The sequence below is a fragment of the Ovis aries genome, chromosome 12 (genome assembly GCF_016772045.2).
Source record: "Ovis aries strain OAR_USU_Benz2616 breed Rambouillet chromosome 12, ARS-UI_Ramb_v3.0, whole genome shotgun sequence".
In the NCBI taxonomy this organism is placed as follows: Eukaryota; Metazoa; Chordata; class Mammalia; order Artiodactyla; family Bovidae; genus Ovis; species Ovis aries.
In genome coordinates this window covers 58151011-58165529 of record NC_056065.1, presented here as the reverse complement: position 1 = coordinate 58165529, position 14519 = coordinate 58151011, and positions in this window count along the sequence as shown.

The following is a 14519-nucleotide window of genomic DNA, read 5'->3' as shown; positions in this document are numbered from 1 at the left end:
TGCCTCCTCAGATTGCTCTCCCTTCTTCCCCCCTCTGGGTAGCACCACATGGTGGGAAATTGCAACTTGTCACTTCTTCGGGTGTGATAGCAAAATCTTGGTTCCTTGAATAGAACAATTTAATGTTAATTTTCAGCCAAAGATGAACTGTGTATATGTGTAAGGTTGTATATGTGCTTGTGTGTGTGTGTGTGTGTGCATGTGCACAAATGTTTGTCAGGGTGGGGGTTGCTATCTCATAGACTAGGTTCCAACTAAATTGTGCTGCGTCTCTGGTGGAAGAAATATTCACCCCAAACCTTCCCAAGTCCTCTTCCTCTGCCATGAGTTCTTTCAGAATGTCATCCTTCTTTGCCCATCACTGGCCTCAGATTTCTTTCCTCTCTCTAGCTGAAATCCAGAGAGATCCTCTTTGAATTTCCTCAGGCAAATCCACCCCCAGAATGTAACTCTCATTTTCTTGAGCTGCAGTTAGCAAACTCTGCCCTCGATTTTTTGATTTTTCCCTTCTTCTTACCACCTTGGATCTCACTTTCTTTCCTCTTTCTCATTATATGTGTATTGTGATATTTTTTCTTTCTTGTATGACACACTTCTAAATAAACAACAAAGGAGAGATGGAAGAAATAACAAAATACTAAGCAATATTTTTGACAGATATTTTTTTTCCTTATCAGATTATTAAGAATCTAGCTATAGGCAATTCTGTTGTAGATAATGTACAAAACAAGTTACACAGATATGATCCCCAGTACTAGAAATTTAATTCTGCTAAGGTATGTGCTCTTTGTAGCTCTCCTAAATTCAGAGGAGCTTATGGGCAGTCATTTTATATTAGATTGAATCATATGAAATTGCTGATGCTTAACCATTGCTGACCTAAAAAAAATGCAGTTTCATATGGTTCAAACCATTTTATATTAGCCCACTAATAAATATTGTTAATCAGTTATTTGACGGAGTCATTCTTCTCCTGAGTCTAGATTAAGCCAGGAAAAAAAAAAAATACCACTTTTCTCATCTTGCCTCTAGTATTGTAATAGCTTCCTGAATGATTTCTTTGCCTCTTTCTCTGATCCCTTGTTCCTCCCTTTAATCATGTCACTGCACTCATTAGAAGCATCAGTGATGCCTCTGGATAAAAATGAAATGATTTAGCTTTGCATATGGTTTTCTTCTACATGGTGGCCCCAATCTACTTCTCTAGCCTCATGTACTATCACTGTGTCCCATATACCTTTGACTTTAGTCATGATTCCCTAAGAACTGAAGAGATGGAACACAGTGATGTCCCCTTTTTGAGTTTGCTTGTGGTTCTTTCTGCCAAGAATGTTTTTCTCTACTTGGCTTCTGGAGTAATGCCTTCATGCCCCGGGAGGCCTCACTTACAATAATACCTATGTTTCTTTATCCTTCTATGACCCACCCCTGGGTGGATTAATTTCACTTTTCCCTGGACTCCTATCTATCATAAAGCACGCATAACTGCTACACCTTTTCCATTATACTACACACCTTTGTGGGGTATACCCTTCAATAGTTTTAGTCCTCTGAAGAGTTTTAATCCTGTTTGTATCCTAGCATTGCCTGGCCCCTGGAGAATGCCCCATAAATGTTGGTGAAGTTGATTCCCAGTCCACAAAATTCATCAACATTTTCCTTTCCTATTTAGGATAGAAGAAAGAAATTCAGAGGCAAGCAAGTTGCTAATATTAAAGTTAATGAGTTTGCAAACATTCCATTTACATTTGGATAGAGAGGAAATATTCAAGGCAGTCTTTGTTTTCCCAAAACCCTTTACCTGTCCCAGCTGCGATTAGTTATTTCAGAAAAGATTAATCTATCTTTAATCCAACTACATCACATATTTCTCACTTATTTTAAGCAGCAGAGGACACCTTTCCGATTTAATGCTGAAACATGCAATAGCTTCTGTTTAAACATCACTTTATAACCAACAGATTTTTGTTTTCTCCCTTAATCAAATTTAACATAATCCTCACCATACCTCAAGGGAATGCAGCTGGCCAAGAATATCCTATGTTTTTTTTTTTTTTAAGGTGATGGAACTCCTGCTTAGTTCTGAGAGACTGAGGTTTTAAAATTTAAATTGAATTTAGCTTAGAGCTGGCCCCCAATGCTAAACCCTGCATCCGAGGGTTCTTTTGCTCTTTTTTGACTTTCCAGTCTTAGCAATTACCTTGAGAAAGTCAAGTCTGTGTCAGAGTTGGAAGGGTTCAGCCACAGAGAGTGTCTAATTTCTGAGACAGAGGTTGAGCTTCCTATGGCCCTGCAGAGAGCTATTAGAAGCCCTGGGACCAGGGATATAGTAGAGCAGGGGTCTGATCCAGTGGAAGGCCAGAGTTCCTGATTCTGCAAGTTTTTCTGAAGAGGCTGGAGGATAGGTTGGGAGTGTGGGCACACAGTGAGAGGAGGAAGCAGTTGCCGTAGGCAGAGCTACCAACAACAGCAGCTCTAGCAGCAGGACTGACAAGGGAGGGCCATTGCCAGCAGCTCCAAGCGAACAATGCCCTCTTCCCGACGCAGCAGTAGCTCTGAGGCAGAGAGCAGCAGAACATGTGTCCCGAAAGGGATCTGTGTGATTGCTCATGCTGTGCAGTGTTTTTCCATTCTGCCCAGTAGATTTTTATGAAAGAAGTATAGAAGCCTCTACACATTCAGACCATGACTCCAGCACCGTTTGGAGGTGTAGGGGACAGACTCCCCCACCTCAGCAGCCTTTACCCTCATTTCTCTCCTACTTCAAGTCACCTGGCTTGTCTTTGGGGAAAAGAGGGCAGGAGAAGAGAGTAGGTGTTGGAAGTTATACTGATGGCAGGGTGTCTAAAGCTTGGTGATTCAGGCCAATTGGTATGTTGGGCTTGCCTGAGGGACTTGGTCATCGTATAAGATCACTCACAACTTCCAGGACCCCCCCCCCTTTTTTTTTTCTTAATTACAAAATCTAATTCTACAAATTCCGTGTGCCAGAATATAAATTAGCGTATTTTTATATCTTAAGTAAATTGCATCATCTTTCCACTGATGAGAAAATGTAATACTGGGCAATTCAGGGATGAACCCAGTCCCTCAGGTTTTCTCCTCCTCCTCCTCTCATTTGGGCACTTCTAATTTCCCAGGGACTCATGTAACATTAAGACCTTGTGGTCGAGTGATTTCTGGTCTTTGGTCTTCACCACATTTCCTCTTGGCATCCCTATTATCCCTTGGTATATCCAGTGAGAAGTAGGCATTTTCACCTGGTCTGGAATGAATGTTCCTCTCCTATCGTTTTGCCCCCTCCTCAGAGAATAGGGAGGCTGCTTCAGACCCACCAGTCCTCCATAGCTGCCTCCTCAGGTCTTGGGGGTACATGAGAAAATTCCCCGTGTTTCCCCACAGGAACTTCAGGGTGGGTCTCTGGTACCTGGGCACTGTCATGACCCCTATCTGGCCTGTAGAGCACAGGTCCTTACTGATCTCTGAAACCTAAACTTTCCTGAAATTTCTAACCTCTGTTTCCCTGAAAGTTGTCATGTGGTCAATAAGACAGGGTGCTTATTAGAGAACATTGGTATCTAAGCTGGTTTCTTCTCCTTTTTAATTACCTTCCCTCATCTGCAATAATGGACCCCTCACCCAGAGAGGGTGGGTGGGTGGGGATCTGATCCTTCAGCTGCTCTCCCCAAGTTTGTTGTTGTTTAGTTGCCAAGTAGTGTCTGACTCTGCAACCCCATGGACTGCAGCATGCCAGACTTCCCTGTTTGTTATGTTCATGGGATTCTTGTAGCAAGATACCGAGTTGTTAGCCATTCCTTGCTCCAGTGGACCACGTTTTGTCATAACTCTCCGCTATGCCCCCTCCATCTTGGATGGCTGTGCACTGAATGGGTCATAGGTTCATTGAGTTAAGCAAGCTCCTTCGCCATCACAAGACTGTGATCCATAAAGGGACCCCAAGCCTGTATTTATATGGAACAAAACTTTAATCTTAGAGCCTTTCAAAACTTAGGTTTTGATACTCAAAAACCAAGATTTTGGAACATAAAAGCTCCTTTCCCTGAAACAATTGTCTCTGACAATCATTTCAGAACACTTTCCTAAGACTCAAAAGCTATATGGTACTTCAGTATTTCTGTTATGGTAATCTTTCCTTGAGGTAAATGGGTATTTCTACTAAACGGAGGAGGGAAGGTTATTGAAAGTGGTGGGGGAACCACAGTTAACACCCTAAATTGTTATCTTACCACACTTGTATTAAGTCTTTTCTCTGTCTTTGTGGTAGATGCCAGGAAAATCACTAGATTTCACACAAGAGGTAATCTAGCAAGCATTATATACTATTGTAGCAATCATGAGGGGTCAAAATCATGGAGGATCTTGTCCCTTCCAAGAAGACTGAATCTCTGTTTCAAGCTATGGGATTTGAGTCCTGCTTGTTTAGATGAGTTTCACATTGCATTGTTCCCCTAACTTGCTCTAAGAGAAGGCTCCAGAAGAGGCCAAGATGTACCTTCCAAAAGAACCATTGCAAATCCCACCCATCACTAGAGTATCACCAGACCAGGCTGTGCATATCATTGGATGGGTGTTTAAGCCAAACTTATGTTTTCACTTCATCCTAAGAAATAGGTAGTTCTCAAAGAACTTTACACTAAAAGAGATGAAAAGAGATTGACTTACTAGGGAAAATTGAGAAAAGCCATTTCGCATATGCATTTATTTTGTCTCCTGTGCCAGGAACTAATGAGAAGGAAGATAGTGATTGGAACAAATGACCACTAGAGAGTATGCAGAATGAGAGGAGAGTAGAGCCAAGGGTAGAACACCAGTGCCAACAATATTTGAAATAAGGGAATATTTAGAAGTATCCATCAATGGAGTCTAGAAGTAGAGGAAGAGAGCCTGAACAGAAGATCAGCCAACATGTCAAAGAGCAAATGTCAAGAAGGAGCAAGTAGCCAACAGTGTTAAATGCCTTGGACAAGTTAAGCAGGAGAACTGCAGATTAATTATTGACCTTAAATAAAGGTGGTATCAATAGAATGATGATCTCGGGAATAAATTTTGGGGGAACAAAGGGCAGTAAAGCAGATGATGAGTGTAAATCATGATTTCCCCAAGTATGTTCTTTATTATCATTGTCAGGCTACATGCTTTGAGAAGAGAATTTTGAGGTGGCATATAAAAATGACCAAAAAAATAATGAATTAAAACCCAGGTGATTCTCTCGTATTTTGTCTTTGGATTTCTCATATGGCTGCTTTTGTGAATTCTTCAAAGACCCCCCACCCCCACCCCAGATATCCCTGACAAGGGTGATTTGATCACCCATATATCTTGGTATCATTATTAACTAAGACCTGGTAAGAAGTCTGTGTGGGTTTCTAACTTGATCAAATCATCAACTAAGACATTTGTGATGTCAGAATTTTGGGGTAGTTTCTCTTTTCTTCCAAATGATCAATTAATTTATTCTAACCATATGCAAAAGATGCTGGCCTTTGTAGTCATGTTTCCGTAGTAAGAGAAGAGGCTCAACTTGGAATTTAGGTATGGACTCTCAAGTTGGTGGCTGGTTCACAATAATTTCGTGGCAATTATTGGATTTTGAACCCCCGTTATTTTTAATTATGGTATTTATTTGCTTGTTGTTGTTGTGCCTTAAGAATCCTACTTCTCTGAATCATCATGTTGTGACATTTCCACCTCAAATCATGATTGTTGTTGTTCAGTCTCTTGGTCGTGTCTGATTCTTCGCAACACCGTGGACTGTATATAGCTGCCAGGCTCCTCTGTCCATGGGATTTTCCAGGCAAGAATACTAGAGTGGGTTGCCATTCCCTTCTCCAGGGGATTTCCCCAGGGATTGAACCTGGGCCTCCTGCATTTCAGGCAGATTCTTTACCGTCTGGGCCACCAGGGAAGCCCGCTCAAATCATGATGGAAGGATACAAATCAGATGAGAAGTGTTTGCTGTTAAGTTTATCATATACTTTCTTTAGTACAAATGCTAGCCAAAATATGCCTTTTACTGGCCACAATACATTGGAAAAATATTTTATCATTACACACACTAGTTTCTTTATAGCTGTGCTTTTTAAAAGCCTGAGATCTTTTTACCCCCACCTTCACATCAAATCTATGTGTGTGTATTTACCTACCTTTGTTTTTATTCTGTTCCGAGTTTCCAGATGGTTTTCTGGGTTCAGGGGCTTAAATATTGCGGGAGAGAATCATTGGCCTGCACCTGAAGGATACTGCGTCACCTCCTACAACATTCTTCACCCTTCCTTTCCCCTCTATTTCCCTCCTTTTTCCTCAGCAACCTGTACCTGACATGACTGAAGCATTTCTCACCCTCAACCTTGCAGTCTGCTTTCATACTTACCCAGCCCTCTCCATGCCTATAGGCTTCATAAAAGCAGCAAGTTCATCTTACTAATGTTTGAATTCCTGGAGTCAAGCACAATGCTATGACACATGGGAGGTGTACACTGTTTTCCAAATGAGTGGATTCCAATTTGGTGGCCCAGTGTCAAGGCTTAGATTGGGAATATTCCCTGGGACTTTGGGAGCTTATACTCACATTTATTGCAGAAAATTGTATGTGTGTGTGTGTGCATTTGCACACACGTGTGTATGCACATATATGTGTAAGGGTGTCATGTTTAAGAAGAGGGTAAGGAGACAATTCAAAGTCAGAGGAGAAAATTCCTTGGCCTTCCTTACAAATCGAACTGAGAGGGGTGTGAACTTGCTCCCTACTCTGAACTCCCTTTGCACTTGCTGCCTGTACCACTCACTTTAGCACTTAATTAACATGTTGCCTTAAATGAAAGTTGCCCAGGATCATAGAAGGGTCTAATCTGCATAGTTACCTCAGGAATTCAGTGATGCCATGGCAGGTTATGTGGGGTTCTCTTCTCTCAAAGTCTGCCTAGTCACTCAGGAGGAACTGTGATAGAAACTTTGGAGAACCCTGGGAAGGGAAGTAAGAATGAAGTCTGCTCTCCTGTCCTTTGGGAAGGTGTTCCCAGGAAGTCAGAACATTTGTCCTGATGTGGGAAATGTTGGCGGCCTGAGCTGGACCTCAGATCCCATGATAAGGAGGAGATGAGCCAGGGTTCTGGTGGGTTCTTCTGAGATTTCACCAACCCTTCTCTGTCTGGCCCATCTTGGAGATTAGTGGAGTTGCAAACATTTGCTGACAAAGGTCTATCTAGTCAAAGCTGTGGTTTTCCCAGCAGTCATGTACGGATGTGAGAGCTGGACCCTAAAGAAGGCTGAGCATCAAAGAATTGATGCTTTCAAAATGTAGTGCTGGAGAAGACTCTTCAGAGTCCCTTTGACTGCAAGGAGATCAAATCTGTAAATGCTAAAGGAAATTAACCCTGAATATTCATTGGAAAGACTGATGCTGATGCTGAAGCATTAATACTTTGGCCACCTGATGGGAAGAGCTGACTCATTGGGAAAAAAAAAAAAAAAACAACAACAACCTTGATACTGGGAAGGATTGAAGGCAAAAGGAAAAGGGAGCAACAGAGGATGAGATGGTTAGATAGCATCACTGACTCAATGGACATGAATCTGAGCAAACGCCCGGAGACAGTGGAGGCCAAGAGGAGTCTGGAGCACTGCAGTCCATAAGAGCTAGACACGATTCAGCAACTGAACAACAAACGTTCAATAACTGAACCAAGATGCAAGGGCCATTCCCCAGGGAGGGAAGACCTCCTTTCACTTGGGGAGGGCGGTGCAGGCAACCTCAGTAGAAACAAATGGAGGAAGGCCCTGAGTGGAGAAAGGCAGAGATGTGGGTGGTGAGGGCACAGGCCAGGGCCTTGGTAAAGGAAGACTGAGGCCTGGAGACCACGACTCTTCCTTTACCACTTTCATTATTTTGAGCTGACACACAGCGGAAGTAGACACAGCAAGGCCCTGAAGAGCCCCGAGGCCACTAGTGGTAACACTGGTACATTTTGAGCCAAGGGGATTCTGGTGTGGGCTTGAGTCAGCTCTTTCAGTCTGAAATGGGCTGAGATATCAAGGTGACAGTTCTTTAACCAATTCCTTTAATAAGTCTGTAAACTGCGAAATACCAAGTGGGAAGAGCCCTTTAGGAAAGTCATCATAGCCTGAATTCCATGCCCAGGCTTTTATCTCCTGTTTTGTTGTTGTTGTGATTATTATCATCATTGCCTCCCTCAGGCTTTCTCTGAACAAGTGGCTCCACTACCTGAATTTTTAAAAACCCCAGTACAACTGATATATATTAAACAGTTATATCTTTTAACCAACACATATAATTAAACATACAAAACATTCCCTCACACCAGTTTGCCAAGACAGTTGCTGGGATGCAAATTACTGTCGGGCACATCCCCTATCTGTTTCCTTCCCAAAGCTTATTCTGCTTGTGGTGACTGGTGCTGCCTTTTCTCTTTCCTCTTGCTTCCCACAGCCCTGATAGGGAACAGGGCATGGATAATTTTCTGATCATCTGCTGCTTTTGATTATCTGCACCATTGCTCCCCAACATTAGCATGTATAATCAAGCATTGACTTTATACATGTCCATCATGCATCCTCAATGATGTCCAGAAAGGTCAGAGGCGCTGTGGGATCTGTTCAGCGCCTAGAATGGTGCTGAGCAGACTGAGAATGCCCTGGATACACTAACTGGAAGCCAGAGTGGGTGCCAGATGGCAGCTCTTTGATTTGGCTCCTCTAGGGTGTATTTATCAAAACATGAGTTTGAGCAAGCTCCGGGCGTTGGTGTAGGACAGGGAAGCCTGGCGTGCTGCAGTCCATGGGGTCACACAGTCAGACATGACTAAGCAACTGAACTGATACTGGGTGTTTTTAACCACAATTCAAATCCACTGGGATTTAGATACCATTTTATAACACATAGTCTTCCGATCTTGGTATGAAGAATGTGCTGGAACAGCCCTTGACTATAATTCACATTAATATTAAAAGCTTCTAACAGTGGACAAAGGCAGAACTGAACCAAGGTTTTCTATCCCAGGCATTGGGATAAGTGTGTTAGTCAATTTTCCCTCTCGCCTATGACAGTAATGTCTAATGGTCCCCCTACTAGTGTCATTCTTTTTATTTCTCTTTCTCTCTGGAATGTTATTTTTTTAAATGTAAATACCTATCTAGGGCTATTTGCATTTAAAGAATATAACATTCCAGAAAGGAAGGTAGATAGGTAACATAGTATGTAGTTATTAGCCCCTAGGTGTAAATAAGCTTAAGTACCAAATTAAATTGAGATGTTTAAGATGGAAACTTAGGAAGAGATTAAATGTTTGTTCACATATCTATGACCAAAGGACTACCTGAGATGGCAGAGAAGGGAAATGGACTTTCAGTGAGGAAGGTCCTTAGGGAGTAATGTGGTCCCAGCTTTCACTAAACGGTTGTCAACATGTGAGGTGGGCGGGGGCCAGGAAGGTTGACAGGCTTCAACTTAAAAGTAGGGAAAATCAAGTGTAGTTTTCAGTTACCATCGTAAGGGGAGCCATAACATTAGCCTGGAGAGCAATGCTGTAGAAACTTTGAAGGATTTCCTAAGATTTGTAACTTCATTGTATTTATTATCACTGTTAGTTTTTTCAGCTATGTTTTTTTTTCTTTTCCTACAGTTGTTAGAAATAAACCCTTAAAACCAAAAAGACCTTTATGGTTATCCTGGAGAAAAAAAAAGGAGAAGAGCTTGACAGACTAACTCCTACACTACTGCCACATCTTTGGGTTAAAAACCACATAGGTGATCCGTGAAATGAAAAGAACAGAAAGGTGAGCAGAGGAAATGAACTGAAAAAGGACTCCAGGCTCAACAATAGAAGGGCCCATTTGGTGAGAGAAACCGAAGCTTGCTACATTTGCTGGAAGCTAGAGCAAAGCCATGTTGGGCAGCAGGTACTGAAGAGAACAGCAGGGAGAGTGTGGGCTGGGAGAAAGGACAGAAGCAGAGTCAGCCAGGAAATAACTCTGTCACCCCAGCCCCCATGCTGATCTGTCCAAGACTGGCTCCAACAAAGCTTGAAGGAGTCATCTTCCACGAGGGCCAGGGGCCTCAGAGCAGGAGAGAAAGCTCTTGATTTCACTTCCAGGCATCCATTTTCCTTCTTGATATGAATTTAGATCACATTTCAGCCAGTGGTGTTCTGCAGAAAATAGTCCTGTGTTATAAAGAAGGTTGGCTGAAGACACACTTGGTATTTCCAGGGGCATTTCTGCCTATTCAGTCCAGGGTGGTCTTAGCGCCATCACTGCCTCGCCACTCTGCCTCATGCAATTGAAGTTGCTGGATTTAATCTATAAAGTTTTAGCTGTGTGGCACCCCAACACTGCACATCTCCAGAAAGATGGAACCACATTCCTGGTACTGATTTGAATTTGCGAGGAATGGAGCTGAAGTGTTTTTGGTATCGGGTCATAGGGTGCTTTCCTGATGGCTCAGATGGTAAAGAATCTACCTGCAATGCAGGAGACATAGGTTCAGTCCCTGGGTTGGGAAGATCCCTTGGAGAAGGGGATGACTACCCTCTCCAATATTCTTGCCTGGAGAATTTCATGGACAGAGGAGCCTGGCGGGCTATAGTCCAAGGGGTTGTGGAGAGCCAGACATGACTGAGTGACTAACTTTCATATGACAGGATGCTGTAGAGGGTAGGGGGTAAGAGGTAACTCTCATCCTTTTCTCTCCCATGGGTTCAAAGCCCTGCTGTGCTGCAAACACATATTTGTTCTTAGGCAGTGAAGTCAGAAGACTGGTATCTCAATTATCTGCTTCACTATAGGATTCATGATGATTTTCCTTTAAAATGAAACTTCTCCTGAACAGGGTGAAAATATTATTTGGTTACCTAAAATCAGATTAATGTGTAGCTGATTGGACGTACAGTTTTCATTGATCTGTTGGTTGGTATGAATGTTTTGTAGCAACTTCTGATAAATATAATCCCCTTCTGACCTGGGTTGGGTAGGTGTTTCATGCTTCAATGTTGAAACAGAGTGGCAGCCAATGATAACTTTAAATATATATACTTGCCAAATCTTGCAGTGGACTTTGGGTTTTTATTAAAAAATGATATTATTAGCAGAGGTTGTAAAAATAAATGAGAGTGCACTCAATGTCATTCATAGAGTGACCTCCTTTCAAAACTGAATAATGCTACACCACTCCACTGTACTTTTTCCTGGAGGCATCTTCTGAAAGCAGCTTTTAGATGGCCTCCTCTGGTTGGATGGAGGCTAGATTTGGACCCAGTATAGACCCTGTGAAAAATATAGATGTTCATTTGCTCCGCCCCTTAGGAGAGAAACTGAGAAATTGAAACCTTATGAGATCTGCCTAAGATGGTAGCAAACTAATTAAATGGAGAAGCAGAGTTATAGAATAAAGCCAGCCTGGTACAAAGCAGGCTATGTGTAGGAGGGTGCGGGGGAGCCCAGCAGAGGGGTGGAGAGACAGTCAGGCCAATTTAGCAGAGATGGCGCCATGGCAAATTTGATGAAGACACCCTCAGAAGTAATTGTCACTGTCGCTTTTGAACCCCTTGGAAAAATAACCTGAAGCACCAAGAGAAATGAATTTCCCCTTAAGTCACTAAGTGAAGAGCTCCTCAAAATGATGATTTTATTCCACACAGAAGAGAGAGAATAGCAAAGAAAGAAGTGGTTTTACTTTCTTTCTGCTGGGAATTTTGAATAATGAGGTCCTCAGGCAGGAAGGGAGGGCTCCCAGGAGAGAAACTGGGGGCAGGGGCTGGACACAGAAGGAACTCAGATGGGCCAGTATCTGGAGGAATCTCTCTCTAATTTCCTGCATGAGTGAGAATACAGCACGGGCCATCAATCACTGTCAGAACTACCTCAGAACACCACCCTTCACTTCCTCCTTCCTTGCCTCCTCCCCTTTGGAAAAACCAGGTGTGTAATGTGTGACTAAAAATTTGACCTGCTCCTTGGATGCTAGGTAATTTTTGTCGTTGTGTGTTGTTTTCTTTAAACTAGTCCTGTGCCAAAGCTTGTCTGGGCATGACTACTTCTTTCTCTCAAGTTTTAACACCTAGAATTCTTTTAGACTCACCTGGCAAACATTTATTGAGCAAGAACTATATTGCTGTATTAAAACCTGCTTGTAAATCCTTCTCATCGAGGTCTCAGTGGTCACTTGCTGGAAATGCCACCCCTTCTTGGGTTATCTGCATTTTCAAAGGGGCTTCCCTGGCAGCTCAGCTGGTAAAGAATATGCCTGCAATGCAGGAAGACCCTGGTTCGATTCCTGGGTCAAGAAGTCATTTTCAAAGACCTTGTAGATTTAGGTTGTAGGCAGGAAGTTGCATTCCAGTCTGAGAGAAGAAAGATTGCTAGTGGTGATTTTTGTTGGGAGGACATGTGCAACTAGAATCTTGATAGTGGCAGGAATGGAAAGACAGGCATCTCCTTCCTTCAGAAAGGTGACCTCTGCCCACTCCCTCGGAGAGGAGTGGGGAAATAATGAGGCTGCATTGTGGTAGGAAAAGCACATTACTCGTCTAAGACTGACTGTTCGGGGTTTTTCTTTTGAAATCATGGCTTCATTAGTCCATCCTTGTCTGTCTCCTTGATCTTTTATTTCAGTTTCTGGCAGGTTAATCAGGAGGCTGTAGCTAAATCATGTATTGTCTGTAGGACCCTGGTCACCCACAGACACACTGCCGAGCATGAGAGCTGTTTGGTGACATGGGTTCCTTTCTGCTCAGGTTGCCGTATCACTGAGTCCCACAGCTGCTGGTTACCATGAACACTTCCTTGTGGTTTTGTTCTCAGAATGTCACAGTGACCAGCTTGCAGGTGACATCCTACTGGAGACGCTGGCACAGATTTTCAACTGCTCTGCTGCTTGTACTGATTTTTCCCTTATTTACTGCTAAGGATAGAAAATGAATCTTCCTCTCTCCTCCTCCTCCTTTCTTTCCCCAGGCATCAGGCTCCTTCTGAGTCACTCAGGTTCAGGAATCAGAGAAAGAAGCATCTCCCTAAAGGCTAATCCTAGGATTTCTAGGTTTCTTTGGACTCAGATTCTGCCAGGAGCAACCTGAGCCCTGTGGATCTCACTGACTCCTTTCTCATTCTGTCCCCCAACTCCTGTGCCCTCCCCACTCTCTCCTGACTTTCTAGTCCTTCACAGCACTCTGGGGACCACCAACCTCTGAACGGTCTCATGGTCCTCACCTGTCTTATTGCAGTTCGTCAGGAACAAGCTGATTTCATGTTGAAATAAATGAGTTTTGCAGGGGTGGCAAATCGCATTTGTCATCTGTCACTGAAAATATGAGCTTGGGATGAAGCTGAGAAGAGCTGGTTTAGATTTGTGGGGTCTTGAGGAATGTATGTAATTTACTAGAAGAAACAGCTCACATAATGAGCTCTTCAAAAGTTCAGAGAAAACCCTCTGTCTGGAGCCACCTAGAAAGGGTGTTACTTCTGTTGCAGGGAGTAAAACATGAATGGAACAGAGGAGGCCATGGGCAAGCAGAGAAGCAGTTAATGTGTAAGTTACTTTGTGCAGTACTCATCCAGTCTAGCACCTGAAGATGATGGATACAGCTAACATTTACCTGGCATTGATTTCATCTCAGGGAGTGTTTCAAGTATTATACCCACTATGTTTCATTTAATCCTTGTAAATATGCTACAGTGAAATACCAGTATTATCTCATTTACAGAAATGAAGTCCTTTGTCAAAAATGATACAGCTGGTGAGTGCTAAACCAAACTTTGAACCCAGACAGACTGATTTAAGACATTCACTTTTAACCTAGACTAATTCCACTTAATGACCGTACTTCTTTCTCAGTGCCCTTTGTAACACTAGCATATTGTTGTCATTAGGTCGGTGTTGTGTCTGACCCTTTGTGACCCCATAAACTGTAGCCTGCCAGGCTTCTATGTCTATGGGATTTGCCAGGCAAGAATACTGGAGTGGGTTGCCATTTCCTTCTCCATGGGACCTTCCTGACCCTGGGATCTAACCCACATTTCCTGCATTGGCAGGTGAATTATTTCTCCTGAGCTATGAGGGAAGCCCTTAATGGTAGCATACTATAAACTCAATGCGCATTTACTGAAAGGAAGTATTTGTTCAAGAAAAGAAAAAAAACAACAACTGTTAGATCTCATCAGAGGAGGGTGTGAAGAATGCAGGATGCTATCAGCAGTGACTTCATTTCCTCAGGACTATAGTCTCAGCTGGGTGAAGTGCTGGGTGTGGGATTTTACACAGCACTGTGGAAAGGATCAAGATGTCCCACCCCTGTCCCAAAGGTCCAAACCTCAGAGTTAGGACACAGCTTTCCATTCTAACCACCCCACACTCTTTACTGTTATTTCTTAGCCACACCTCCATACATTGGCTCTTGTCTGCATTGATTAGAATGTGCCCTTCTATTTGTCCACAGGACACCTTGATCATTCTTCAAAGATCACCACTCCTCAATCATTTTCTCTGACCA